Source organism: Ochlerotatus camptorhynchus, unplaced genomic scaffold (genome assembly GCF_037179485.1).
Source record: "Ochlerotatus camptorhynchus isolate MF236.1 unplaced genomic scaffold, CSIRO-AGI_Acam_v1.1 ptg000170l, whole genome shotgun sequence".
NCBI classification, from domain to species: Eukaryota; Metazoa; Arthropoda; class Insecta; order Diptera; family Culicidae; genus Ochlerotatus; species Ochlerotatus camptorhynchus.
In genome coordinates, this window is record NW_027040660.1 from 1435925 (window position 1) to 1463725 (window position 27801).

The 27801-nt window shown below is 40.0% G+C and overlaps 1 protein-coding gene across 1 annotated transcript in view; it reads right to left on the reverse strand.

The window, feature by feature from the left end:
* The window catches only part of LOC135701628 (uncharacterized), a 326533-nt gene that overhangs the window by 135447 nt on the left and 163285 nt on the right, over nt 1-27801 (reverse strand). Inside the window, exon 3 of the mRNA XM_065222475.1 lies at nt 14894-15563. The gene's annotated coding sequence lies outside the window, so the exon portion shown is untranslated. The remainder of the gene's footprint in view (nt 1-14893; nt 15564-27801) is intronic.

Below are 27801 nucleotides of genomic sequence, written 5' to 3' on the forward strand. Positions count from 1 at the left end.
CGTAATATATAAGGCCGGAAAAAAGCACTAGTTCTAGGTGGCATCCATTTATAAGACGGGACGGATTCGCAAGTGACAGATCATGCGGAAGCATTTAAACGTCTTTCGAGAAATAGTCTGGACCTGCGATGACCTTTTTTTTTCTGTTCAGGATCTCGAATGGATTGTGATAACCTACATATAAGTCTTTTAGATAACGTTTCAAAAATATTTGTCACCTCTTCTGGGTGAATTCATTGTGCTGAACAAGTGTCGGCTCCATAGTCTCATCACGAGGGATGGTTGCTCACTTTGTCGTAAATGGAAAGGCGAGAGTCAAGGAAGTGTGGAAATGTGCTCTCGTATCAAACTTTGGTGATCAAATTCAAAGGTCGGGTACAGAGAGATTCGTTCTACAATTTCTAAAGTATCTCAAAAACTGCCTGATGATTACTATTCTATGATAGTTCTCTGGGCAATTACAGATGATCTGCCAAAACCGGAGTAGCAACCGTGGGTTGTCAAGCTCTCAATACACCCCTCACTAGTATTTCTGTGTGTCGTATGAGCCTTCAATATCGTCTCACCGTAAACATAATCAAACTAACCAACTTGCCTTCGGTCAACATTTCTCGGCAAAGCATAGTAGAAAATGGAAAACGTGAATTCAAATTAGTCTATCCTTATCTCTAAAACAATGTCCACTTTGTTTGAAAAGAGCACTATTTCAACAGCTCTTCAAATCAAAATTAAAACCATTTTGGCACGGCTTCCATTGTGCACGAGATTAATTACAATTCAGAAGTATAATAATAAATATAAATCGTCCACTCGACAACAGTCGGCCAGCTTCCGGCTTTCGTTTGTACCCTTTTTATGATCCATCTTGTTGCATATAACCAGTACTAAAAAAAATATCTTGAGACCTAAACCGCATGCCCTTTTGCGCCATGTCATAGCTGGCTGCATAGCCCACCATCACCAGAGATCCGGAAGCAGACAGATGGAAATCCAGCAAATGCACAAGAAAAATATAATCCATTTTAATTTTCCCGCTCGTTTCATCATTTCATTTCGGCTCGATTATTATTATTATTATTCTTATTATTGTTGTTGTACCCACACTGGGCGGATTTCATTTCTCTGCCTGGATGCCTCCATCAGTTGCCCGCGGATATTTTACAGAACCTACCGATGTGTGGAATTCACATGTCCCTTTCTTCATTCGCTTACCCTTCGGAGAGCAACTTTTCCGATCTGATAGATATTGCAATAATAGCCTTTTTCTCGGCTGAACGGTCTCCTGCCAACGGGAAATTAGAATGGGCATAACACTTGCATTGGCGTAGCTGGGAAATTTGTCTAATGGGGGCGTGAGCCTGATTTAAGATTTAAGTGGAGGTGAAGAAGTCGACCCTAATAGGAATTTTGAGGTTCTCAAGCTTGAAAAATGTCAACGATCCCATATTTTTGAAAAAGAAATCATGGTTTTGGGCCCTGGATGATTGGCAAGGCTATTCCACTTGGGTGACCTTACTGGATAAATTTTATGTTCTTTTGGCTTGGCTCTGAAGTCTTAATTTGTGGAAACACTTATATGTCATCTACATCCAACGTTTCGAGGAGGAGGTGTTTTCACTAATTAAGACTGCAGTGCCAAGCCATCACTGTCGAATCACCCTACGAAGGGAGAGTTTAAAAGGAAATTCTATGAAAGTTGTGATTATTCCAAGAATTTATATCATAGAAAATTCTGGATTATATTATAAAGAAATTCTGGATCGGATATGAACCAGCGTCTGGCTGAAAATCTCCTTAAAAAAGACAATCAACCAACCTAAAGGAATTCCGAGGAGAATTGCAAGGATTATGAATCAATACTTTGAACAAAATTTCGTGGGTTTTGTGAGGAGAACTTCAGTTGAATTCTATGGATGGTTATGATAGTTAAGAGCAGCATTCCACGGCAATTGAGCAGAATTTGAAGGAGAATTCCAAAGTTATTTCTGAGGAGATTTTAAAACAAGCTCTGAGCAGAATTCAAAGGAAATTCTGAGCGTAATTCCAATGAAATTCTGGCAAGCACTCTAAGAAAATTGTGATGATTATTCCATGGGATTCAGAATCTAAAGATAGTTCTAAAGGAACTATTGGGAGAACTTGGATTTTTCATCAGAATTCCAAAGCTAGATTTCTCAACCCTTTCGGGACGACTTTTTTTTGGGTGATACTCCAAGGAAACCCTAGCGTGAAACTGCAAGAACACAAATGTCAACTTCCACAAAACGTACAAATATGATATTGCTACTCCTTAGTTGCAGCGTTACAACAAACAAAGAGCAGCAATTACATTATTGCAGGTTTTGTTGGAGCTGACATTTGTGCTTTTGAAGTTTCACGCTAAGGTTTCCTTAGAGTATCTTCTTAAAAGAGAGGATTAAACTTTTGTCAGTAGTTTTCTTGGATAATCATTCAAAAAAAAAGCTAAATATTAGTAAAATTATTTTTTATTACGCCCCAGGCCGTCCAAACTATCCTGAAGAGCTTATTCTTGGATATATTGCTAAAAACACCAAGGCACTGGTGATTTTTTGTGGTATGGTACTCAGTCATGTTCATAGAATCTAAATGTATCATTCAAAGTCTTATAAATCGTTCAAGAGCTCAGATCAAATGATCTACTTGATCAATCAGGCCTTGCACAATATTTTTAGCAAACAGAACATATCCAAACACATTCATGGAGCCTACGTGCATCAATTAAGCTAATATTCCATTGTATATAAGATGTTCTAAGTTCTTCAAACCGTCCTGGAGATTTGATCATTCTAATGATCAACCAAGTATTGAACAATGTCCCCAGCTTTAAAACATGTCCAGCTATGAAGTAATGAAATTGAGTTGTTAGCGGAATGCTTTATATATAACAGTAAAAAGGTTATCTTCAATTTAATTCCACTTTATTAATTTTGGTATTCATGACAGATACGTATTTCGACTACAATGTGCAGTCTTCATCAGTGTCATTCCACTAAAGAACTTATCAAAACTTAACCCCCTTAAGTACTCATCCCCTAGGTAAAAATGTCAAGATCACAGGTATAAAAATTAAGCTACAATGTGTAGAATTGGAACCTACCTAACTAATAATAACCAAAGGTTTTAGTAAAGTAAAGGAGAAAAATCTATTCAAATCTCTTTACTCTTTACTATACTAAAGTTTTGATAAGTTCTTTAGTGGAATGACACTGATGAAGACTGCACATCTCAAGTAACATTGCAAGTTTTATCACGGTTTTAAAGCATGCTACAAGTCTAAATCGTAGTCTGCAGAACCCTCATAAAACCATAATTGCTACTTGGGATTGTAGTCGAAATACGTATCTGTCATGGATACCAAAATGTCCAGCTAGATTAATGGAATCAATTTAGGATCCCTTTTTTTTATACCTATGATCTTGACTTTTTTTACCTAGGGGATGAGTACTTAAGGGGGTTAGATTTTGATAAGTTCTTTAGTGGGAATGACACTGATGAAGACTGAACATTGTAGTCGAAATGCGTATCTGTCATGGATACCAAAATTAATTAAGTGGAATTAAATGGGAGATAACCTTTTTTGCTGTTTTATTTAGCATTCCGCGAACAACCCAATTTCATTTCTCAATATTTAAAAAGATTCAAAGAGTATATACGTATCATTTGGTTCCTTAGCTAGCCTAGTCGGTAATGGCATGGTATTACCAAGTCGGAGGCGGCGGGTTAGATTTCCTTACCACCCAATTAACCATAAGCACGTTATTTCGCCTTTTTGGCTATATACGGGCCTCATCAGAACTTGCAAACACTGGTATAGCCGTTGTTCAGCTGTATATAGGCAAAAAGGAGAAATAACGTGCCTATGGTTACTTAGGCAGTCGAGGGAATCTTTCGAGTTGGAAATTTGCTCGACCTCCCTGGGCATAGAGTATCATTGGGCTGGCAATACAATATACAAATTCATGCATTGGTGTTGACATAGAAAGCACTCAATTAATAACTGTGGAAGTGCACCTATAACACCTAAGTTGAGAGCCAGCAGGATGTTCTAGGTTCTCCAAATCACTTCGAAGGTAAGATCAAATGATCTACTAAATCGTCCACGACTGAGACAACACCCTTAGCATCAAATCATGTCCTAAAAGATTTATAGAGTCTGGGCGCATCATTTACGATTAATTTAAATATAGTATTAGTTAGTTCTTGGCTCAAGTTGTTCTTTAAATGGCACTATATTAAATTTAAAATTGTATCATTCTTCACCAATTTTATTTCGATACAACGTTAGAACGTATATTTTGCCATACAGCTACGTAATTAAAATAATGAAAATTTGTTTCAAATTTGTGTTCGGCCCTAGTGCCATAAACTAGAGTACTAGCAACAATCAATACGAAACTAACGATTTTAAATTGGCTCACTACTTGACTAGCCTCTCGGTCCCAAGCAAACGATTAACGTACCCCATTCTAGTCGAAATTCTACTACTACTACTATGTTTGTTTTGATTCGCTATGAAAGTTTGACAGATAAAATGAGGGGTTATTGGTTTTTCCTATGTTTCGAGGGGTGAATCGATTAGCTTGGGACCAAAGAGAGTACCAGAGCTGAGCCAAAAAGTTGAGCACGTTATTTCGGGACCTTCTAGTCTTAGAGTTACCTCTATGGTACTAGCATAGAGGTAACTCTAAGACCACAAGGTCCCGAAGAAACGAGCTCAAGTTTTTGGCTCAGCTCTGGTACTATCTTCGGTCGCAAGCTAATCGATGCACCCCTCGAAACATAGGAAAATCCACGAACCCCTTATTTTATCTGTCAAACTTTCATAGGGAATCAAAACAAACATAGTGTAGTACTAGAATTTTGACTAGAATGGGATACGTTAATCGATTTGCTTGGGACCAATAGGCTAGTCATGTAGTGAGCCAATATGAAATCGTTAGTTTCGTATTGATTGTTGGTACTAGTGCCATCTGGCTCACTTACCCTATAAGATCATTCCATTCTATACTTTAAATGTTCTTACCAGCGAAACATTTCCAAGCTGATTTATGGGATCTATGCGCATAGTTTATGATGCACTTCCATGAATATAAGATGTTCTAGGTCCTCCAAATCATCCTGGAGTTTAGATTAAATTATCTATTATATCAACCACGACTGATACAATGGTAATAACAACGAATGATGTCCAAACAGCTTCCTGGAATCAATGCACATAAGTTATCAACCATTTATATGTATATTAGATGTTGTAGGACCTCCAAATCATACAGGAGTTCAGCTCAAATAAACTACTAGATAATCATCGACTGAGTCAATTTAGTAACGAAACATATCCAAACAAGATTGAGGAGTCCAAGCGCATATTTAACGAACGATTTTCGTGTATTTATGATGTTCTTGGTTCAGTAAATTTCCCTGGAGAACATGTCATAGAATCTTCATGGTCAACAGGATATTTTTTTTGGTTCCACTTTCATAACACATGTTTTAGGTTTGGAAACCCTAACACTTCTTGCAAACATGTAAATTGATCGTAAATGATGTGCACTTCAAGAATCTGGCTGTGCAATTGGTTCGTTGCTAAGTAAATTGTTTTAGTTTTTTAACTAGTAGATCATCTGATCTGAATAACAGACAGATCTGAGAAACTTAGAACTTCTTATATACATGGAATAACATGTAATTGATGCACGTATATAGACTATGTAGACTATATGAGTCTAGTTGAACGAGTTTTACTACACTAGACATTGTCTCAGTCGTGGTTGACCTAGTAGACCGTTTGGTCTGAAACTCAGGACAGTTTGGAGAACCTCAAACATCTAATATGCATAACAATGACATGTGAATTTTACGGAAAAACATATTGCATCTATTGGTACGTGTACCGTTGCTGAGGGCATTGTACCAATCGTATGGTTGATCTAGTAGATCATTTGTTCTGAACACTGGGACGATTTGGAGAACCTAGAACATCCAAAATACATGAAAATAAATCGTGGATGGTGCGCATATCTAGTATGCATCTGATTGAACTTATATCATTGCTGAGGACATCGTTCAAGCTCTGGTTGATGCAGTAGTTCAAATAATCTGAACTCAAAGACAATTTGGAGACCGAGTTGAAGACCCTAGAATATATCAGGGGGTTAAGAAACTTATGCTGAATTATGAATTAAGGCTTAATGAACATGACAATGCATGTCCATTGCTAAGGGTATGGTCCCTGTTCAGGATCAAGTGCATGTTATCAAATATAAAATCTTCATATGGTTTTGGAAATCTAGGACATCAAGTTTGGGTTTAAACTTATTCTTTTATATTTTTACTGTAAAGGTAACATCCGAAAGAAAAATTTTGTCGAAGATATTATGGTATTAATAAGGGTCTAGTATAAGAGAGGAGCGGATTTAAAACAAACTGCCTTGGCAAGCTATGCCTAGGTGATTTCTAGCAACACTGCAAATGCAATCAAGATAGGCACTACTCGATTGGCTCTGGCTTTGACAGTTCGTTTGGCTCAAGACCTGCCAGTCCGCTCCTCTCTTATACTTACCTGGAGAATAGAGGTAACAGTTTTTAATAGAATTCTATTTTAGTTCTGACTCATAACTTCTGAGGAAATGTCCATGAACATTGCTAGGAGAATTCTAAGGAGGAAAGCACAATCATTTTGAGAATAGTTCCAGCGGGATTTTGAGGAAACTGTAACCGAAATTTTCAGAAGATTGCTTAAAGGGACAACTCCAATAAAGTACTGACGAGTTTACAATTGAAATCTGCCAATAGATTCAAATGCAACCTGACAGGATTTCAAAGAGAATCAGCATCAAGGATCGTGTACAATTTAAAGCTTATGAAAATTGTTAAATTTTGGAATGTTCAAATCTATGGACACTTGAAAACTGACAAAAACTGTTTACTCCGAATATTATTTAAAATGACTCAAACATTGTTTTCTGAGGCTACATTATATGAAAAAAACATTTTAGCAAAAAGTTTAAAAAAAATTGAGCAAAATTTTTTGATCTTATGATTGTATAATTTTTTATGTGTTCGTATTTTTAAAGATTCCAAAAATTTTGCATTGCATTTATCATGAGCTTTTTTATAAACATTTGTTTAAAATCTGACATGGACATTTTGCGATATTTGGGGTTTTAACATTTTTTTTATAAATCCTTCAAGGAAGTATCAAAAACTTCAGGAAAATTGCAGGAGCTTCAGGATAGTTTCAAATCAAAATGCTATAACTCGGAATCCCAGTAGTTTTCTTCATACCTCAAACCAATTATGAGACAAAGTTGATTTCTTACTTTCGGGTTTTAATTGGATCACATTTGTTCAGGATTTACAAGCTTCGTACGTAAATGTTGTCTACAGACTTCACATATCAGTATGCATGGGAAAATTCATTTCCTCGCGTGAGCACCACAGGAACAAAATAGCCATCCTCACCTACAAACAGTGAAAACCGAACACTAACGATTAAAATAGTCGAATGAGGTGTGTTTTGGCTCAGTGATTTAAATCAGTTGCATTGGCCACAGCAGTTTTATAGTATTTGCGTGACGCTTGCATTTATGTGTTACAATATAATACCTTTCTCCATGTTAGTACCGATTTAAATGTGTCAATTTATGTTTAGAGCTTGAAAATAAAAAGTGATTCTTCCTGCAAAATTCTCACTCAGCTCACTCAGCTCACTCAGTAGAATGCAATCGTAAAAGGCTCAGTACGAAGTGACAGACTACTAACTGGCGAAGAAATCCATTAAAATAATGTGGTTCACTGTAAAAGAGTTTTCTTAAAAACACCAGATGGGCTAGTATTTTTGTTTTGATTTAAACAAAGTTGATTTTATGTGCAATGATCTTTGACAGTGTGCAAAGAGCGTATCATTTTGTTATTTTTTATGCATTTCAGTTTTGAGTAGAGTGAAAGAGATACAACCAAAACATTCTAGTACATTTAGTGTTGCCATGTGGTACAATCCAGTAGTAGTGTTGCCATGTGGTACACTGAAAAATTGCAATAGCAGGTTCGTCACCAATGTTTTCGAGCCGCCCCGTCTGTCACTTTGTTTGTGCTACTACACTCAAAATCATTCATGTTTAGCTTAGTTGTCTGTTTTGCTCAATTTTGCGTTCATCGAAGAAAATAAAACCAATAAGAAAGCGAACGAAATCAGATCTAGGATTGGGCGATCTTTAGTAAAAGATCGATCTTGGAGGATCGATTTTATTTACGGCACTTGAATCGATCCATCTATTTAATCGGTACAAAAGAATCGATATTTGCAGGATCGATATTTTCTTCATAATGCTGAATTACCGTAATGCAGCAAATGCCGGACGGTCGGTTAATCCGGACATTTCAATTATAATTAAATATTTCGTCTACTTTGCAAGGTTACTAATATGTGCCATTAAGATCGATACTAACACACTATGATAAAATTTACGTGCTTTTCGAGCATAGTAGGCAGTGATAATAAACTTTTAAATTTTCATTCACTCGTGTATTTCGAGAGATTTGTTTATTTAGCAGAAGAATTGATTGAGAAATACTTAAAATGGTGTGACTGCAGTCTTTGTTGTCAGCCAAGGCTACTTTTATCTATTTAACATAAAAATATATAATAATAACAATGATATTTGGTACAATAAGAGATTATAAGAAATGTGCTGTTCATATGGGTTGACGTGCCAATTTTGCTTTCCAAGAGTCGCAATCTACGATTGTTTGATTGCTGTTTGCGGAGAATTAAGAATAAGTGAGAGGATAAAATCGCTAATTACGACTCTCCTAAAGTGCTCGATAAAGCGTAATTGTCTGGTTTTATGTGTGAAACACAAACTCTTTTTGCTACATACAAATACAAAATATAATCACATTCATAATATCTTATGATTCCATTATCTCTTCTTAACATTTTTTTAAGTGAAATGAATGAAATAACCCTGTTGTCAACCTAACTCTCGTAATGCGTCATAATGAAAGAGGAAACATATTAAATTTACAACCTCAGCCCTATTTTATAGAACGCTCCTAATGTTGTAAAAATGCTGATGCTAATTTTGAATGTATGTTAATTAAATTCAGGTTTGGGGTTAAAGGAAATCAGTTCAAAAATTACACTCGTTTGCTTCTTCGAAGATCGAAAAGATAGATTTTTTTTAATAAATAAAAAATCGATCCTAAAAATGGGAAATCTAGATCACAAAAATCGATTCAAGATAGCCCAATTCTAATCAGATCAGCCTATTGTTTATCGCGTATTAGCTTATTGCGTGCTCTCAACTTAGTGTTCTAGATGCACTTCCACAGTTATTAATTGAGAGCTTTCGATGCCTGTAGCATTTTTGCATTAGTTTAATTGTGTGGCAAGTTCAATCATACTCTTTTTGCCCAGGGAAGTCGAGAAGTTGTCCATTCCGAAAAATTCGTAGACTGGATCGGGAATCGAAACCAGAGCCACCTCCATCATGGTCTTGCTGTGCTAAGGGAGGTCCTAAAAAAACGACGATTAAGTCTAGGTAAAATTAAAATGTTTGAATCCAAGCTTGTGTGTGTGTGTGTGTGTGTGTGCGTATTCCCTCAAAGCCCCACTGGCCGGCAGTGTTATTATGGAAGAACTCTCTCAAGAATGTCGCATATATGGTCATTGTAGACAGCTTTAGTCCGGGAGTTAGAAGGTGATAGCTCTATTGCAGATCCAGCAACCCATTTCAGAATGTCTGAAGAGTCACGCCCATTCCGAGGTTACTTTCACTTACAATAAGCCCCGCATGTATGTATTACCTCTATCAATTGGATATTAGTATTACACACACACTTCCAATTTCAAAATGTTCTTTTGAATCCTGGCACGTATCAAGTTTATTTTTTTTAAATTGTAAAAAGTATTTGGACTGGTCTCACCATGTTAATTTGATCCTGCAAATCCATGAGTTCCGTAGTATTGATTTTCTCTACGCTTTGCATCTCATTTCGTGATTCACCTATTAACAACAATCGTAATACTTCCACAAAATGTCTTGCATTGCCATGGTCATCTGGGAGGAGGTTCGCGTCTAGTGCTTTCCTCAGGAAACTTTCGTGGCCTCCAGCTACCACCCGTCCAGTCTTGGGCGTATCCTTTCATGTTGCTCACAATCTCCGACACCGACAGTGGAAAACTTGCTGATTCACGGCAACGTCGGCCACCGAATCACCACCAAAACTCGCGACGGACACATTATCAGCACGTCTCCGCGCTAATTCACCAATCGGACCGGGTACAAACTCGCTCACGGTGACGAATCTCTCAATAGAACAGAACTACACCTCGAAAATGTGGCATCCGAACTCGGGGAACCGGGCTCCCGGGAGGCAATTTTCGACAACGAACAATGAAACTGAAGCTGCGTCGAAGATTTTGTAGGTTGGATTCAAGGTCAACCGAGTCACTCAAGACAAACACAAGCAAAACACGATATATTACTAAATGATAACTTTATGAACACTTGAAACTAAATTTCAGCACACAAATTAACAAATTTAAAACAAAACATATTTAATTCGCTGACGAAAAATACGCGGCCTACTGCGATCTCTAAAATGTTTGAAAGCAAGCTTGTCCTGAAAACATGATCAGGACGTTAACAAGATAGGGTAGAGCGCCTAATCGCCCATTTCCGTTCTATCGAGCAAGAAACATCAATAATATCAATGATTTCACCGTGCACACATCCATAATAGGTTTGTTCTTATGTTTTAGTTCATTAGCTACAACATAAACCCTGATAGAGCGCATTGTATGAATATGTATTTACGCTTATTGTTCTCAAAACAAGAGAAGCGCTCCTAGCGAATCCCCTTTTTCTACGTTTATCCGTAGGACGAAGAAAATCTAATGTCGTTTCAATGCGTTTGGACGGAATTGAAACTCGTAGGACGAATTTAGAATCAAGAAGTGGTGTTAGGTTTTAAACAATATCTCAACAATTTGTGACTCTTTATCAAATGCAACGGTACATATGGAAAGGCGGGTTGTGCTTAGTAGGACGGAAATTAGATCAAAAACCCTATTCGAATTCTTTTTGAAAGAAATTACCAAAATTTATAAACAAAAATGGCTTAAAAATGTCCCCTAGTCACCCTCTTTAGCTACGCCATTGAGAACTGGATGGTTGTGGTGAATTTATCGTGAAAAAAAATAACACCGATGAATGTGCGTAGCTGTGTGGTTTTGAAATCAGGGTGTCTACTCAATCCAAGAAATCGAATTCCCTGAGTTTTCCAGGTTTTTCCAGGTCGAATGAAAAAAATTCCAGAAGCATACAAATTATAGACATTATTATTTTATCGAACCCCCCCTGTTTGCTGGTGTTCACCTGCTTGCACATGTCGAAAGAACTGTCATTTTAGATTTCAAAACTAAACTGTATCAGAAATCAAAAGTAAATACTTCCATCATGAAATACCGGAAAATTGCTCTAGTTTCGGCAGACGTATTTGCTTTTATTATTTTAAATAAAATGAGAAAGAGAAGGTGAACTTTGTGGGGTAGGAAATGGTTGCTCAGGAGGAACACCGGCAGGAATTTGGCTCATCTTGTCCATCAAGAGCTGCGGTATGAAGATGAAAATGGATTTCAAAACTTCGCCAGGATGTCGATACCAACTTTAGACAAGCTAGTGGGAAAAGTTCTCACTAGATATACATGATTCCTTGAGTTCTGAAAATTTCTGTTAACAACTCAATTCTGCAAGGTCTTCAAACCTTCTGACGTCCCTGAAGTTTTGTTTCTGTTCTCCGGTAAAATTTCTTTAAAGATCAACAATCATTCCTGATAATCTGCAAATGTCTCTGTAGTTCTACAGATTTCTTTGAAGTTCTGTGTGTCCTTCAGAAGTTCTGTAAATTTTCCTAAAAATCTACCTTCTGAATCCCTGAAGATTTAAGATCCTTGAAGATCAACAATTATCTCTGATGTTCACAAAATTTCTAATAATCTACAAACTTCTCGAAAGTTCTGTAATTTTCTCTGCAGATTTTCATGATTCAATGAATATCTGCAAATATTTCTGAACATCTATACAATTTTCTAAAGAATTAAAGATTATCTAGAAATTTTTGAGCTTTCCGGAAGTTTTAGGAAGTATTCTGAAGTTTTTCTAATTTTTCTGAAGCTGTGCAAATATATCTAAAGATCAGCGAACTTCCCTGAAGTTCTGCAAATGTCTTTCAAAATCTAAGAACCGCAGTAAAATTCTGAAAATTTATTTAAACATCTGCTAATTTTTGAGTAGATTTACGACCTACCCTCTGAACTTTTCTGAAGCTCCTAAAATTTATTTCAAATTCTGTAAAGTTTTCTGAATACTGTATTTCTGCTCTAAAGATCTACGAAACGTCCTGAAGTTCAATAAATTTTACAGTAGATCTCGGAACTTTTCTAAAGTTCTTTAAATTTCTTTGTGGATTCTTGATCTAAAGATCGGCGAACTTTCCCGAGGATCTGTGAGTTTTGCTGAAGTTTTGCAAATTTTTCTAAAAACGTACGAACTTTCTGACGTTCTACAGACTTCTCTTAAGATCTACGGACTTTTCTGAAGTTCTTTAGATCTACCTATTTCCGATTTCCATGGAGTTCTGCAAAATATTGTACTTTTGTACTTCGCTTCGAACTGTTTTTGGAATTGAGGTGCTTTTCTGACATTTAACGAATTTTTCTGAAGATCTCACATTTGTGTGAAACTGTAAAACTTTCTGTCAAATTCCTGCAAATATCTTTAAAGTTCTGTAAAGTTGTCTTAAGCTCCATAGCTCTATTCCCAAGATCTACAAAAAAAAAAACTTGAGGCTCAATAAATTTCTCAGTAGATCTGCAAACTTCTCTGATGTTTTGTAAATTCCTCTAGGGTCACCCTGAAAATTTCCTTGAAGATTACCTAAAGTTGTCAAAATTTATCTGAAAATATTTGAGCTTCTTTGAAGTTTTAAATGTTTCTCTCAAGATCTACAAATTTTCCTGACATCGTGTAAATATTTTTTTTTTAAATCGCCGAACTTCCCTGAAGTTCTGCAATTTTTACTGAAGATCCATTAACATTTCTGAGATTCTTGTGATTTTTTCAGAAGTCCTGTATTTTTTTTTCAAAGTTCTGTAGCTTTGTTCTGAAGATCTACGAACTTTTCTGATGTTGAATAATGCTTCGAGGATCTCCAAACTTCTGTGAAATACTTTATATTTCACTGTAGATTCTTGGACTTGTCTGAAGTTATGCGAATTTCTCTGAAGATTTGCAAAATTTCGCTTATAGTTTTACAAATTGATTTGAAATTATTTTTGCTTGCTTGAAGTTTTGAAATTTTTTTTGAACATTTATCTGAAGATCTACGACCTCTCTTGTGATTTTGTTTTTATGAATTTCTGTTAATAACTTTTAATTTGTTTGTAGTTCTGTTCTCAAGATCTACGAACTACCCTGAAGCTCAACAAATTTCTCAGTAGATCTCCGACCCTCTCTGAAGCTCAAAAAAATTCTATGTTGGGTCTCAGACCTGCTGTCTGCCATGCTTATTCTTATACAATACATGCTTCGTATGCTTCCTTTTGACGGTTGCCAGTCTCTCTTTTTCGGCTGTTTCCTTTTTACGACGATTTTGATCCTCCACATACAAATCAGCGAAGCGCGAGCGTGACAAGACTCTCTGAATGAACTTGTCTCGTTCGCACACGTTGTCTTACCTGTCAGATGCTTGTCAAGTTCAGTGCCCTTAAGAAACGTTTCGAGAAACTGAACGAAAAACTTCGTTTGAATTACGAATGAAGTGATAATTGGAAAACTCCCTAAGTGGAACCAAAATTCCCTAAATATTCCAGGTTTTTCAAGAAAAATAAAATTCCCTGTAAATTCCCGGTTTTCCAGGTTTAGACAGACACCCTGTGAAATGTACTGACCGGGGATTTGGGCACACAGATTTGCTTCCTTTCCGGATAAAATTTTGCTGAAAAATTAAAAATTAATGATATTACTTTCCTTCTGATCGCACGACGAAGGGACATTTTCAAATTATTCTAATGACAAACTTCGCTGAAGTATGATCACATAAAAGGATAACACTGTCCACTTTTGATCGTGTCATAACCGTTGGAAAATATTCCATTTCTTTGCAGTTCCAGCGATACTCATTTGCATAAATTTAATTCCCGGACTGTCTTTTAAAAATTCAACGCTCCTCCCGAGAAGGATTACTTTCTGTCACCAAACACCCACCTACCCTTCTGACTTGTCCCGAGTCAGCATCCAGTATTGCTGTATGATAGTTCAATTCTGACGATCAGCTTTTCATCTTCTTTACTTCATGTTTATTCATTGTGCAATAAATTTTCTTCTGCACCGTCCGGGTGTCCAATCCCGGTTACGCGGCCAGCAAGTTGTCCCACATTTCATTCCAACCCGTCGTCGTTGTCGTCGTCAGGGCAGTCGGTAGGTATGGCCACTTTAATGTTCCGAAAAATGCGAGCAAATCCGTGTACAGAAGGCCACGCTTGATATACATTTGGATTGCAGCGAAATTTTTCAACTGGCAGCTCGGTCTCTCACCCTCTTTGCCACCCTCTGCGCTGTGGTCCGAAAAACAAGCCAAGGTAAGCAACATTGATTTACTGTTTTCGGTGGAAATGTAAACGGGTTAGAAATAACGGTTTTAAATTTGTACATTTACGTATCGGGGATTTGAAGATTAGGCTTTATCATTCGAGTTCTGGTTGAATTTATTAAATTTTTCAAGAATATCTGCATTAAGCGGACCTACCCTCAAAATACCGTACATGGTACCGCAACCCCAGCGTATGCCGTAATTTATAGGTACTCACCAAATTTAAGCTCTGTCACGCCATTTATCACTGTGGAGGGAAAACAGCACACGGTTTTCACTGATGGCTGCTGGGGCAATGGCAATGTGGTGCTACGTCCGTTTCCGCCGTCCACTGCTGAACGCTGACGACGACGACAACGTCGGCGATGGCAATGATGAAGGACATCAATGAATGTACTGCTGGTTGGTACCCACTTGCTGTTGCTTCCGTCGTGTGCTAGTTATTAATACTTCCCGGTTGGGAGGTTGCGTTTTTTCTTCCAGCACTGTCCTTGCTGCACTGCTACTGCCACATAGTCAATGGCGTTATGGGGAAATAATAAAAAAAGGAAAGTTTCCCGGGAAACATCAACCACTAGTGCCGATGCACATGACGCCGGTGACGGCCACGACGATGACGACCGGTGTGATGTGATACAAAATCATATTTTTCACTTGAGTGAATGGGAAAAAAAAAAATAGAACTGGAGCAAAAGTGCCAAACGGGGTTTGGAGGGAGATTTTTTGTGTGTGTGACTCCTGGTTTCACTTTTTTTTTCTATGTATATATTTTCGAGTGGTAATTATACTGCACTTTGCCTAATATGTAGAAGTTTTTTCACGCCCGGGTTGTTATCACTTTTGGAGTGGGAAAAATGTGCAAGGTTTACCACAGGACACGTTGGAATCTGCGAAAAGAGAGGAGAAATGAGTGCGTCATTAAATTTTCAATTTAAGTCAGAAGACATGGTTTAAGAAATTGAAAAAAATGTTTTGAAAGCCTTAGTCATTGGAATGAAATTTACACTCAAATACATAGATCAATGAATAAATGTATGCAAGTATTTCCTAGCTTCTCGATAAAATGCATTTTGAACATAGAAGTTACACGAAAAAAAAAAATGTTCCATTATTCGTGAACAAAATTTATGAAAACCTGAACTGATAATTCACATGAATTCATGACTTTGTTTCCAAAAACGTGATCAAGTAAACCCGATTTTCAAGAATCTAATCCTTAGCTTAGTTCACGCCTCCTGCCAAATACCAAATAAAATCATGATTTTGTGATATCATGCACCTATAAGCGTGATTGCGTTCCTGCATCCGTGAACTTTGATAATTTTTAGTGGCAAGTTATTGTTAACGGTCAATAACTTGTACGGCGGTAAATCGTCCAGTTAATGGGCACTTTTAGCGGTGGTGGCCTGATATTTGAAGTGGACGGAGATGCAGCATGACTATAGCGGCAACTTGTCTAGCTTCGGAGTGGACAGCGGAGCTGGTTCCAGTGCGGAGTCGCCTTCGTACACATTCACGGGACAGGCCAAGTAGGACACATAAGGATTCCAAGTATCAAAACTTAGAACATAGAACATTTGATTCTACCTAATTAACCTAGTTGCCTAACCTAACGTGCCAGAACCCTAATGATCTGTTGATCGGTTCGCATACAGCAATCTCTGAACCATTTAATGGTAGCTCCGTAACGCCAAGGTCTGAAGACCAGCCAGGTGGTGGACATCAGAATTTCTAGTACGCGGAGGACTGTTGAGGATCATCCTCAACTCTCCCAGATTGGCAACCCGTACCCTATGACGGGAAGAATTATTTGATTGTACACAGCAAGCTTGTTTTTCAGGGATGCCACCCTATTGATTAGCGGGTACAACGACCTTATCAAGATATTGCATTTTGTTTTTATTTTATCAACATGCTCCCAGAAAATTAGCTTGCTGTCGAGTGTTAGTCCGAGGTAGACTACCCCATACAACCAGAATGCACGTATATTCATAATTGTTTTCGTGCTATACAAACATATATACAAACAAACAATTCGTATAGAATACAAATAAATGGCTTATACGTACAAAAGTGGAGGCCATATACGTGCATATTAAAATTTAATATTAAACGAGTTGATTTAACATCATAAACGATTTAATCTGCAATAACAAATTCATTTCGAAAAGTCTTACGATGTAATCCGATTTAATATGTGATACAGTACGACTGAAAAATGAGTCATCGCATATGGGTCGGAAATTTGCATTCTATACGATTTAACTTAAACATAATGCGAGGTATGCCATTCTTATATGCGATTTTGACTTAAACTGTAGCAATCTACGATACTGTCTGTACATTGTTATACGACTTCTGGTTGTCTGGGACCTCTTTGGACCACTCCACCACTGTGTCGTTTAGGCAGATTTTGTTATTCTCAGACGGAACAAGTCTGGAAGATTTTGAGTGTGGAAAAATTTTGACCTGGGTCTTCGCCACGTTGATACGGATCTTCCAGCTGTTGAAATACTCAGACAGGACATCCAAGCCTCTCTGGAGTTTGGTAGTCAGAGCTCCGATGACCCTACCCTTGTAGACGAAGGATGTGTCGTCTGCGAACAGAGACAACGATCCACCATCAGTGAGAGCCGATGCACCGATGTTAAAGGCATCCGATGTGAGGCCATTCAGAGAGACCTGGAACGTCCTGTCCTATAGATCATTTTGTAAGATCTTCATGAGGAAGATCACTTGTACACCAGGCCAGCATGCCAGACACTTTCAAACGCTTTTTCAACGTTTAACAATGCCATGCCAGAAGTTTTTGAAACAACCTAAGAATGTTTATTACTCGGGTCAGTTGGTGGACGGTCGATAGACCTTTTCGAAAACCAAACTGTACCTCGAGTAAGATGTTGTTTTCTTCGGCAGATGTTAGAAGCCGGCTTTAAACTGCTCTTTCGAACAACTTGGATAACCCTGAGAGAAGGCTGATGGGTCGGTCACTTGAAGGAGTGGAAGGATCCTTGCCAGGTTTCCGAATGGGGATGACTATCGATGTCATCAGTCGTCTCCAGTAGGGCGCCGAAATCGATGGCTTCGTCGACGACTTGTTGGAACCGATCCCAGCTTACCCGATGGTAATTCCGACGGGAAGCATGAAATCGATTAACGGAGGAGCCCACCTCGGTCACCACCAAAAAGTGGTTCGAGCTTAACTCTTGGTGGGCTACCGGTTGGGAGATGTTCTCCATGTTGCTGACGAAGATATCGATGATGGAGTGCACGCCAAACCGGCTCAACCGGGTGGGAGCGTCCGGCACCAGCATGGTGTACTGGGCCTCTTGCAGGTCGTCGCTTAGGATGATGCCGTTCTGATTCCACCTTTGGTTGCCCCAAGCTTGGCTTGTTTCGGGCAATAGGCCGCAATGATGATGACGGGGCCGACGGGTGTGGATACTTCCACACCAATCATTTTCAGCTGAAAACTGGATCCACCACCCCCAGAGCTTGTCCGATCCAACCTCACGAGCCAGAATCCAGGAAGAAAAACGTTCATCTCCAGTTTCAGGTGAGTTTCGGTGTTGATAGCTATGTCGATGCTATGTTCGTTGAGGAAGTCAACGAACTCGTTAATTTTGCTCTTGAGCGAGCAAGCGTTCCAGTTTGCGGTTTTGATGAGCTCACGGTCCATAACTGAGCATGAAGGTAGCCACAGTTTGGAGATTTGTTCTTAATGGTGTTGGCTATGTCGTGCATCTTGAGGAAGATGATCATTAGTTCCGATGTGGTGAACCACGAACCATCGTTGATTTCTGGCTGCGGTAGGGACGGTTCATCCTGACGCCAGTTTAGCCCAGGAGTTGTGGGGAGATCCTGCGGCTGTGGAGCAGCAGTCGTCTCTTGACCTGAGTTTACAGGGACTCCGGCAGTTTGAGCTTGAGCGGTGGCCGCCGCCGCAGCAGTAGCAGCGGCACGAGCAGCAGCCAATCGTTGATTGAGTGGCAGCGGTGGCAACACTGTAATCGGTGGTCGTGTTACCGGTGCAGCGGCTGACCATATGGCAATTCTTCGTTCCATGCCCAAACAGCAGGCAGTTCGAGCATTGGGTGGCTCCACGACTGACCGGCTTGTACCGCTCTCACTTCACCACAATGTTGAACAGGACGCGGATGCCCTGGAGGTCCATCTAAGTTGTTGAGTTCTTCTCAAGGTGGACCAGGTATAGCTGGTCGCGGTACTTGATGGCCTTGTTGTGGCGGACCATCTTGTAAATTTGGTCCGGCTTCAGTCCATTAGCACCCAGCTCTTCCAAGAGGACGCCTGTGTTCATGTTGTATAGTCCTCGCAGCACCACCTTGAACGGCTTAACAGCCTCGATGTCGTGGGAGAAGTACTCCACCTGTGCTTTGTTCAGTATGGCCTGTACCGCCTTGTAATATTTCAACACCGGAACCATCAGTTTGTATCCTTCCGTGCACAGCTGGATGGTGCTTCACGTAGAAGGGCGTTATTCTGTCCTTCTTCGGCGGTCCTGTTGTTTCCGTCACCGGTTATGCACCGTCCTTCAGAACGGAGAACCGATTGTTATCCAGCAGCTTCACTTTTGTCTTCAGGCCTAGGCCGTTTTCCGGGATTGCCGGCAATTGCTCCACCGCGTGATTTTTTACCCATGGCTGGGTCAGCGGGAGCGTCTCTACACTCAAAAAATTCCACACGTCATCATCATGTGTCTCACACTTAATTTTGCGCTTATTGTGAAACACATCCATTTCATGTGTGAATCTTATGCAATGAACCATGCCTGAACACTGCGGATTTGAATTGTGACACACTTGGATTCTATGTGCCTCATATGGTGATATCCGAGGTGATATAAATAGCTTTGCACATCATAGTTCAATATCTCCCGTACTTACTTTTCTGTAAGATTCTGTATAAGTAGCTAGTACTGGAATAGACCTATTAAAAACGATAACTTGTAATTGAAAAATACTCAGTTTTCACACAGATCACGAAAGTGGTAATGCAGAAAGTTGATTCATATATCCAATGTAAGGAATGCTCCTATTTTTAACCTATGAAAAATTTAAAAAATCGTTGATCGAATATTACATCGAAAGGCTCTCAAATAAACTTTAATTTTTTATAATTTTTTTGTGAGCAGAAATAGTAAATTTTAATCCGGAAATACTACCTGTTGGTACAATAACAAGTTGATCAAAGTGTCTTCTCAGCGAAATATAGTGGCGCCGTATTACAACATTTCCCCCTACGCGTAACTAAGCTGATCTGCCAAGATGTAGCCGCTGTAAGACAAATTAAGCCTGCGGTGGGAATTTGACAGTTTTGTGAAGGCACTGGATGCTTTTTATTTTTATTTTGGCTAGTTCATCTCCGGAGAACGGAGAGGGCTCAGAGTGAGTTACCTCTAAATACATGGTATATTAACATTTTGTAAATAGCTTTAATTGCTGACTCTTAAAAAAATGAAAATATATATCATAGTGAAACAGAGGAACAACAGAAAACACAATGATTTAAAACAAGCCACAAACAAATAATCCAAACAAAACAGAGCTCAGCTGGCATGGGTCCAATAGGGGAAATCCATCCAGCTGAGATATCCCAACGTACTAGTGCTGCCGATGCCGGAATATCATTCCCGAGCAGATCCCTGATGCTGGAAGTTAGGCAGAGCGACTCCCGAAGATTTTGGAACCCCAGGTAGTTGCACAGGATGTGTTCGACGGTTTAGGGTACCCCACAGATGATGCAGATTCTGCGGAACGGCAGGCCACTATAGTTATAGTAGAGTTTGGTGTGCCCGGTCCCTCAGGTTGTCCAGTTCGCTCCATGCTTCAGTTGACCTTTTGACTATGCGGATGAAGGCAGTTCTGATGTGGAACCACTCGGCCTCCCATGCCGCTCGAATGGTCCGCATGATCCACCGTCTGACGTCCTGTAGGGGTACCTTGTCGGTGAGACCCGATGTCCCAGCTCCTGCAAGGTGATCAGCCGATTCGTTACCTGCCACTCCGCATTGTCCGGGAATCCATATGTACACGGTGTTCGGTGGGGCATACTTGATAATCGCCTGGATCCATGGGTGTTTTGGTGCTTCCGAGGTGATCGCTTGAACGACGCTGTGTGAGTCGGTTAAGATAAGTATCGGTTTGTTGGCTGGCGTCGTAGCGGCACGGAAGATCGCTGCAGCCTCGGCCGAGAAAACCCAGCACTGTGGAGGAAGACTGCTGCTTTCAGCAATACCGTCTCCGAAAATCCCGATACCTACTCCGTTTATGGATCGGGAGCCGTCGGTGTACCGGTGTACGTGGTCTCATAGTTGGATCCACGTAACTCGGCGACCGATCTGCGCAGAATCACGGATGCATCCCCTGCTTTGAAGCAGTTCTTGATCCGATTGTCCAATTGGATTCGTGAAGAGTGCCAACTTTTCTCTCCATGCTAATGGACTTTGTCCACTGGGGGGAGGTCGATGTCGGCGGCCGTGCAGAGGACTCTGTTCCCCTCGTCGAGGAGACAGATCCTATTGTTTTCGGAGGTCTTGGCGGAAAAGGCGCCGTTTGCGTTTAAGCAGAACCGAAAATGAAGAAGACCCACTTCGATGCATGTGGCGTCTGCTGGAGTGGATGTCAGGAGACCAGATATGATGCGGATTTAGCTGTTGTAGACCGGTGCTAGGGTTCTAACCAGCTTCTTGGAGGCGATGCAAGTAATTTCCGTCCCGTAAAGCAACCTACAATCGATGATGGCTCGCGCCACCCGGAACCGAATATCGCGGTAGTTGGATCGGAGAGGTCGATAGATCGTTTTAACGAGGTCATTTTTGACCTGTTGGAAATGCTGGTCGAAGGAGAGAGTTCGGATCAGTACGCCGAGGACGGGAACTGTTTTCCTGGTTGGAATGGCTTGGTCGTGGATTGTAATTGGGGTGCTATTGACTCGGTGATGAGACGGACATACGTGGCATCGGATGATCTTCCTGGCGGACAGGTGAAAACCCATCGAGTCGGTCCATTTGACGACGGCAGAGACTGTCGCTTTCGCTTGCCGTAGGGTTCGGATCTGTGTGGGACCGGAGGCCATAATCAGTACATCGTCAGCGTAAACAAATATGTAAATGCGCTCAGGTAGCCGATCAAATACCCCGTTCATTGCCACCAGAAACACCGTGACTCCCTTATCTTGAGGGACTCCGGTCTCCTCGTTGAAACTTTTCGACCGCGTGTTCCCCACCAATACACGGAATGACCGGTCGGTCAAGAAGTTTCGTATGAAATACATCATATGCCCCTTCAATCCCCAGTTTGTAAGTTTTTCTAGGACGGCTGGCGTCCACGTCCGGTTGAAGGCCTTGGAGATGCCCAATGAGATGATTTCAACGTGGTGTTCCAGAGGTTAAGCTTCCTTGAGGACGTCCCCCAAAGTGGCAAAGTACGCGGATGTACCGAAACTTTGTCGAAAGGCATGTTGTCGGTGGTCGAGCAAGCTGGTGGTCTCAAGGAACATTTTGAGTCGACGGTCCACCATCCGTTCGAAAACCTTGGCCATGCAGGATGTAAGAGCGATCGGCCGGAACTTAGATGTGCTCCTGTCATCCACAGCGTCAGGGAGACCCAGAGTTGGTTGAGCATCTCAAGCATGCAACATTTGCCCTCAAGAGGCAGCTTTTTTAAAAGTGGATACCCGAGATCGGCACTGGATGCGAATCTCGTTGAAATGGTAGCAACTTATTGGATTGTGGAGGAGGAGAGGCACTCCTAATTAAGTTCAAACCAACCAATTCAGTATGCTTGACTGCATGACCCGGAGCAATTAATTTTCCGATATGCTGATGAAACGACAGTTGAGGTACGCATCTCACCTGTGAGGGGCAACGTTCAATATGCACGAGGCTAAAGAAAAAAAGAAAAATCAGGAAAGTTTCAGGAACAAGCAAGAACTTCTGGAAAACATTGTGATCTTCAGGGAACCTATGAGAGCATGAGGTCGGTTCAATCCGCTTTAGGAAAGTTGTGAAAATTTTCATGAAGTTGTGAGATCCGCAGTGATATCCAGAGAACTTCAAATAAATCCAGAGAACTAGAGGGAAATTGTTGGAGCTTTAAAAAAGTTTCAGTTACTTCAATTTATTTAAATGCAATAATCACAGATCTTAAGGGCTGTTTTAATGTCTTTATGGAAACTCTAAGAACATTAGGAAAGCCCAGACATTCGGTTAAGTTTAAAAATTAGTAGAGTTAATTTTTCGATAAATTCAGGGCAGTTTTATAACTTCAGTAAAACTTCATGCTATACACTAAGAAAAAATCATGTAAATTCAGGTGCTCTGAGACTGATATATACGAGCGTCAATTTTGACATAAAATTGAGTCATAATAGACGCAAAATTCAGCTCAATCAAACATAATTTTCGTCGAGTATCGAACTTTTCAGTCTCGGAGCTCTTAATTTTACATTACATGTTTGTTTACGTCTCATTCTTTATGTCAAAGATTAATTCCGTCACGAGTAAAATTAGTTATTTCTAAGTGTGTAGTTTCAAGATCTTTTCAGAAGTAAAGAAAATTTAATTAAAGTCCAGAGAACTCGAGAGAAGTTTTAAAATCTTCTAAAATGTTTCAGAAACGTCACCAAAGTCCAGCGAGTTTGAAGAAAGTTTGAAAATCTTAAGGTCAGTTTCACTCAATTTAGGGCGGTACCCAACCAGCAGTACCAAGAACGTCAGGAAAAATGCAAGATCCGTCAAGGCAGTTGAATTAACTCCTGGTCAATTGCAGGATCTTCATGGAGTCGGCAAATTTCCAAAAGCTTCAGTTATGTTCCGAGACCTTCAGAAAAAATCCGATAATAAATTGTGAGAAAGCTTCAGGGGAACTTCAGAAAAATTGCCGGAAAAAGAAGTTTGGAGATTCAACTTCAAGGATACTTCGTGTCCTTCGGGTGGATAAGAGAACTTCATAGCATTCCCATTAACATCAAGAAAATTACAGTAATTTTCCAAAAGTTCCGAGGAATTATTTATGGAAAATTCCGGTACTTTCTGGTGTTTTCCGAAAACTTCAGGAAAATTGCCAGATCATGAGGGAAGTTCCAGAAATTTCAGGAAAGCACCTCAAGCAAGTCTATTGAAGTACAGATAAATTTTGAGAGAAGCTCAATGTTGAAGATTGTAATCATTAAGAAAATTGTAGGAAGTTCAGGTATAATCAAAGAACTTCATTTTAGTGAAGAAAACTTCAGGAAAATTGCGGAAACTTTTCAAAAAATCTGAGAAGTTCAGTGAAATCTAGTGAACTTCGGGGAACTCCAGACAATTTTTGAAAAGTATGTCTAAGTTCGCTCGCGAGCTGATTGCAGACAAGTTTAACCCATACCCCTGTGTCAAATAGAGGGATCCAAATTGTGTTTTTATGCATTTATATATCCCCATATTTCATGTATGAGCTGGTGAAAATCAACGGTGTATCTAGCTCTTAACTTACCATGACATTACTGAACCATTCGGCTCTGTTTCTGGATATGAACCAGCCATGAAGTCGGCAACAAATCTCCTTGTCTATTGATAAATGACCTTTGGATAGGATTATTATGGAGTTTTCTTGATCGAAGCGAATCCTTACATAAGTTAGACGCCAGCGACTTTTTCATTCTGTGAAGCAACTGAATACTTTTGAGGGAATTTAAATACGTATAAGAAATCAGATCGTCTGTTCTTGCAAAACTGGTTTGATGGATTTTAATAAAATATCTTCAGTGTTCACTCGGCTGTCGACAGAAGCAGACCACTCTCATTGTGTGTCACGCGATCGTCTGTTTACTCGGCAGCAACCATTGTGTGGTCCTCCTCATTGTTCTTCATCAGAAGTTCTTTCGGTCGATGCGTCGTCGAATTTGGAAAACAACCGTTTCGTGATGAATGTGTGAGTGCTGACCACGTGTTGCGTCCATTGCTGCAATAGAAGCGCTCTGACCCTCGGTGGCGAATCTGCCATACAAGTAAACCACTGCACTGGAAGCGGCTCCCGTTCTTGTGGAGGAGGCTTATTAGCGGATAGCGGAAGATAAAATATTTATTGTGTTGTACCTTTTGACTATAGTTTTAAGATGTATTGTATAGTGAACAGGAATCCTCGGCTCTGTAAAGTTAATTCGGTTGAGCCTTATCAAATGAAAGTCTAGCACAATCCTATGTAGGAGTCATCATTATCTAGTTATATGATGGTGATAGGGAAATCATTGGCATAAAACTTTCATTGGATTTTTAAAAGTAATCTCTTTTTTTAATCTCCAATGAATGTTAATAGATTTTACCATTGGTGATTACGTTTGGTTTTGGTTCAGTATAGCTGCATCTATCACCATAATCAATTGCACTAAAAATGACTAATTTTTTTTCCAGTACCAGTGCACTTGATTCATGTTCTCTGTGTTAATCAAACAATCCTCATTTATAGCCAAACCGAACCAATTTGTCCAATCCAGTGAACAAATATAAGCAAAGCAAATTATTCATCAAACCCACCTCCCAATCAGCTCACTTTTATAGCTGTCTTCCTGCCAGCGCCTGCCTGCCGGCCTGCAGCAATCAATACCGGGGGTCGTTTCTCTGTTGGCCTTGCCGATTTTCCATTCTGTTTCCACTTGTTCCACTGCTTGTTCTCACCGCACACAATTGCATTTCCGCTACCAAATCGAATATTGTCAAATATTTGCTCGATTAAATAATATAAAATCGAAAACACGGCTAACGATTTGTCACTCGATTAACTTGAATGGCTTTATTTGCCATCTCCTCCGAATCAGGTTCCTCCCCCTGCCGCCACAAGGACCTATTACGTCCCATTCCAACTGTAGCTAGCTTGGCATAGCTGGCACTCCATCGTGGCCTCCCAGCTTCTAGTGTTCACTTTTGTTTTCTCAAGGCTTTGCACTGACTCCGTCCGTCTTTGTTGGAAAATCTTTCCGCACTGTATTTTCACCCAATTGTCCCGAAGACAAACTACGGACCATATTCTTGCTTCTTCACTCCGGCTGCTGCTGTGCTCTAGTTGCTAGGTGGAGGACTTCTTCAGCCTTGAGCCCGGTTAGGTTGCAACGATTTACTGCACTCAATTCGTTTTTCGCAACCGGCAGCTTTTTGTGTGTCTGTGTATGGCTGAAGAGCACCCGGTAAAGGACAAAATCAAATAAAAATGTACACCATATTTCTCCCGTACACTCGTTCTCTGCCGGTTTCGATGATGCCGAGTCGAGATATAGAGTTTCTTACCGCCCTCCTGGTCATCCGTCGTAGAAGTATGTTCCTATACGGTTCATTTCGAGCAAATTGACTGCGATGGATGGCGGTTTGGGGACGTGGTTTTGGCTTTAGGAACGTCAGATCAAACCGTTGCGTTTGAGAAGTATTTCGACTTAGATGCTTGTTATGAATTCTTCATGCAAATGTTTTCAAATGGCGCGTTGATGTTCTAAAACCTGCAACCCACACTGTGAACGAGAACTCGGGCACCCACGCATCCTGGGGCTATGTGACTCAGTGTCTTCTATATCCGGCTAAACAACTTTAACTGTCATGTTGTGAATTGCATCCCACTTCACCTCGATCGTCGATGGAAAATGTGAAGGACATCGAAAGTTTAAGATTGCATTCGACTACTTTAATCGAACATCTTGATTCTACCTGGTGTCAAATAATGGCTTATGATGATGATGATGATTCTTCTATTGAAATAAAATGTAATACAACTTCGTTGATGTAGAAACAGTAGAGGCAAGCTAGTTCTATCGTTGGTTTATAGGAGAATTGATCAATGAAGTTAAGAAAGCTTCCTGCAGGAATCGGAAATCAAATGGCTCGGAATCATGTCAACAAACAGAACATTTCATCTGTTTGCACACCATAATTGGATAATTAAAACGATTGAATCTTTTGTGAGCTCGAACGGAATTGTCTATGTGTTTGTGTGAGTGGGTGGTTGATATTTAGCTTCCGGAATCAGCCAGTCAGCGATCGCTTTAAATGCAACAAACAAGCTTATACTCGCTCTACTTCGCTCCACCTGCCGCTGACTCGCAGCGCATTAAAACACCTCCCACAGATATTAATTATTATGATTGAAAGCTATAGAAAATTCATATTTGAATACGAAATTAATTAAAATTTGTTGTTTATTCAGCATCAAATATAATTATTGAGCTTTGTTTTAACGAGCAGGAACGGATGCTGCAACTGCTTTTGCCTCTGCACACAAGCATCGACTGCACTAGCAGCTCGGTAAAATGTAATAGTTCGCTACTCTTTTCCTATTTGATTTGCCAACAGGATGTGGAAACATACATAGTCGGGATCCGTGCAAATAAAGACCAAACATTGCGTGCCTCAACTGGCACACGGAAAAGGTGCATACAAATGAGACCCGGTCCACCAACGTGGCACAAAATAAACTCCCAGATGCGCTTGTGTTTGGAGATGGGTGGGAGGAGGATCAAATTAATTCATAAACCTTCGGAGGAGGAAAGATTACTGTGTAACTAGTTGGGAATGACATAATCGTTGTTGTGGGTATAGGGTGAATGGATTAATTTGTTGACGAATCAATGTGGACTATGGGCATGATTAACGGTGAAGATTTTTCGGTGCAAATTTTCAGTTCGTTATTTAAATTAGGTCACTGTATCGAAATAAGCCGTATTCGAGACACTTTTGCTTCTACTTCTACTCCCAACTGGAACTATAGGGTGTCCCAGAATGTCTAAGCACGACTTTGGAACACCCCTGCTTGTTTCAGATGACGTTTAAACAGCTGACTATCACGCTGAATCATTGTTTCGTGTATCGCAAGTGTCGGTTCTTTACAGTTCCGTGACAATGCGAAGTATTTCTCCGGAAAAACGCAAACAGGTCGTGCACAAATGGTGTACTATTCCCAACATTTCTCTGAGTCAATTAGGGGAAAAAGTTGGCTTCGGCAATACCTCAACCTATTATCGTCAGGGGGGTAAACAAAGTCCTAGAGCACTCAAATTTGGCCAATAGTTGCTCTGAAACACAATGTATCCACATGCCAAAATTGAACTGTCAAGGATGTTGTTTACCCCCCTGACGATAATAGG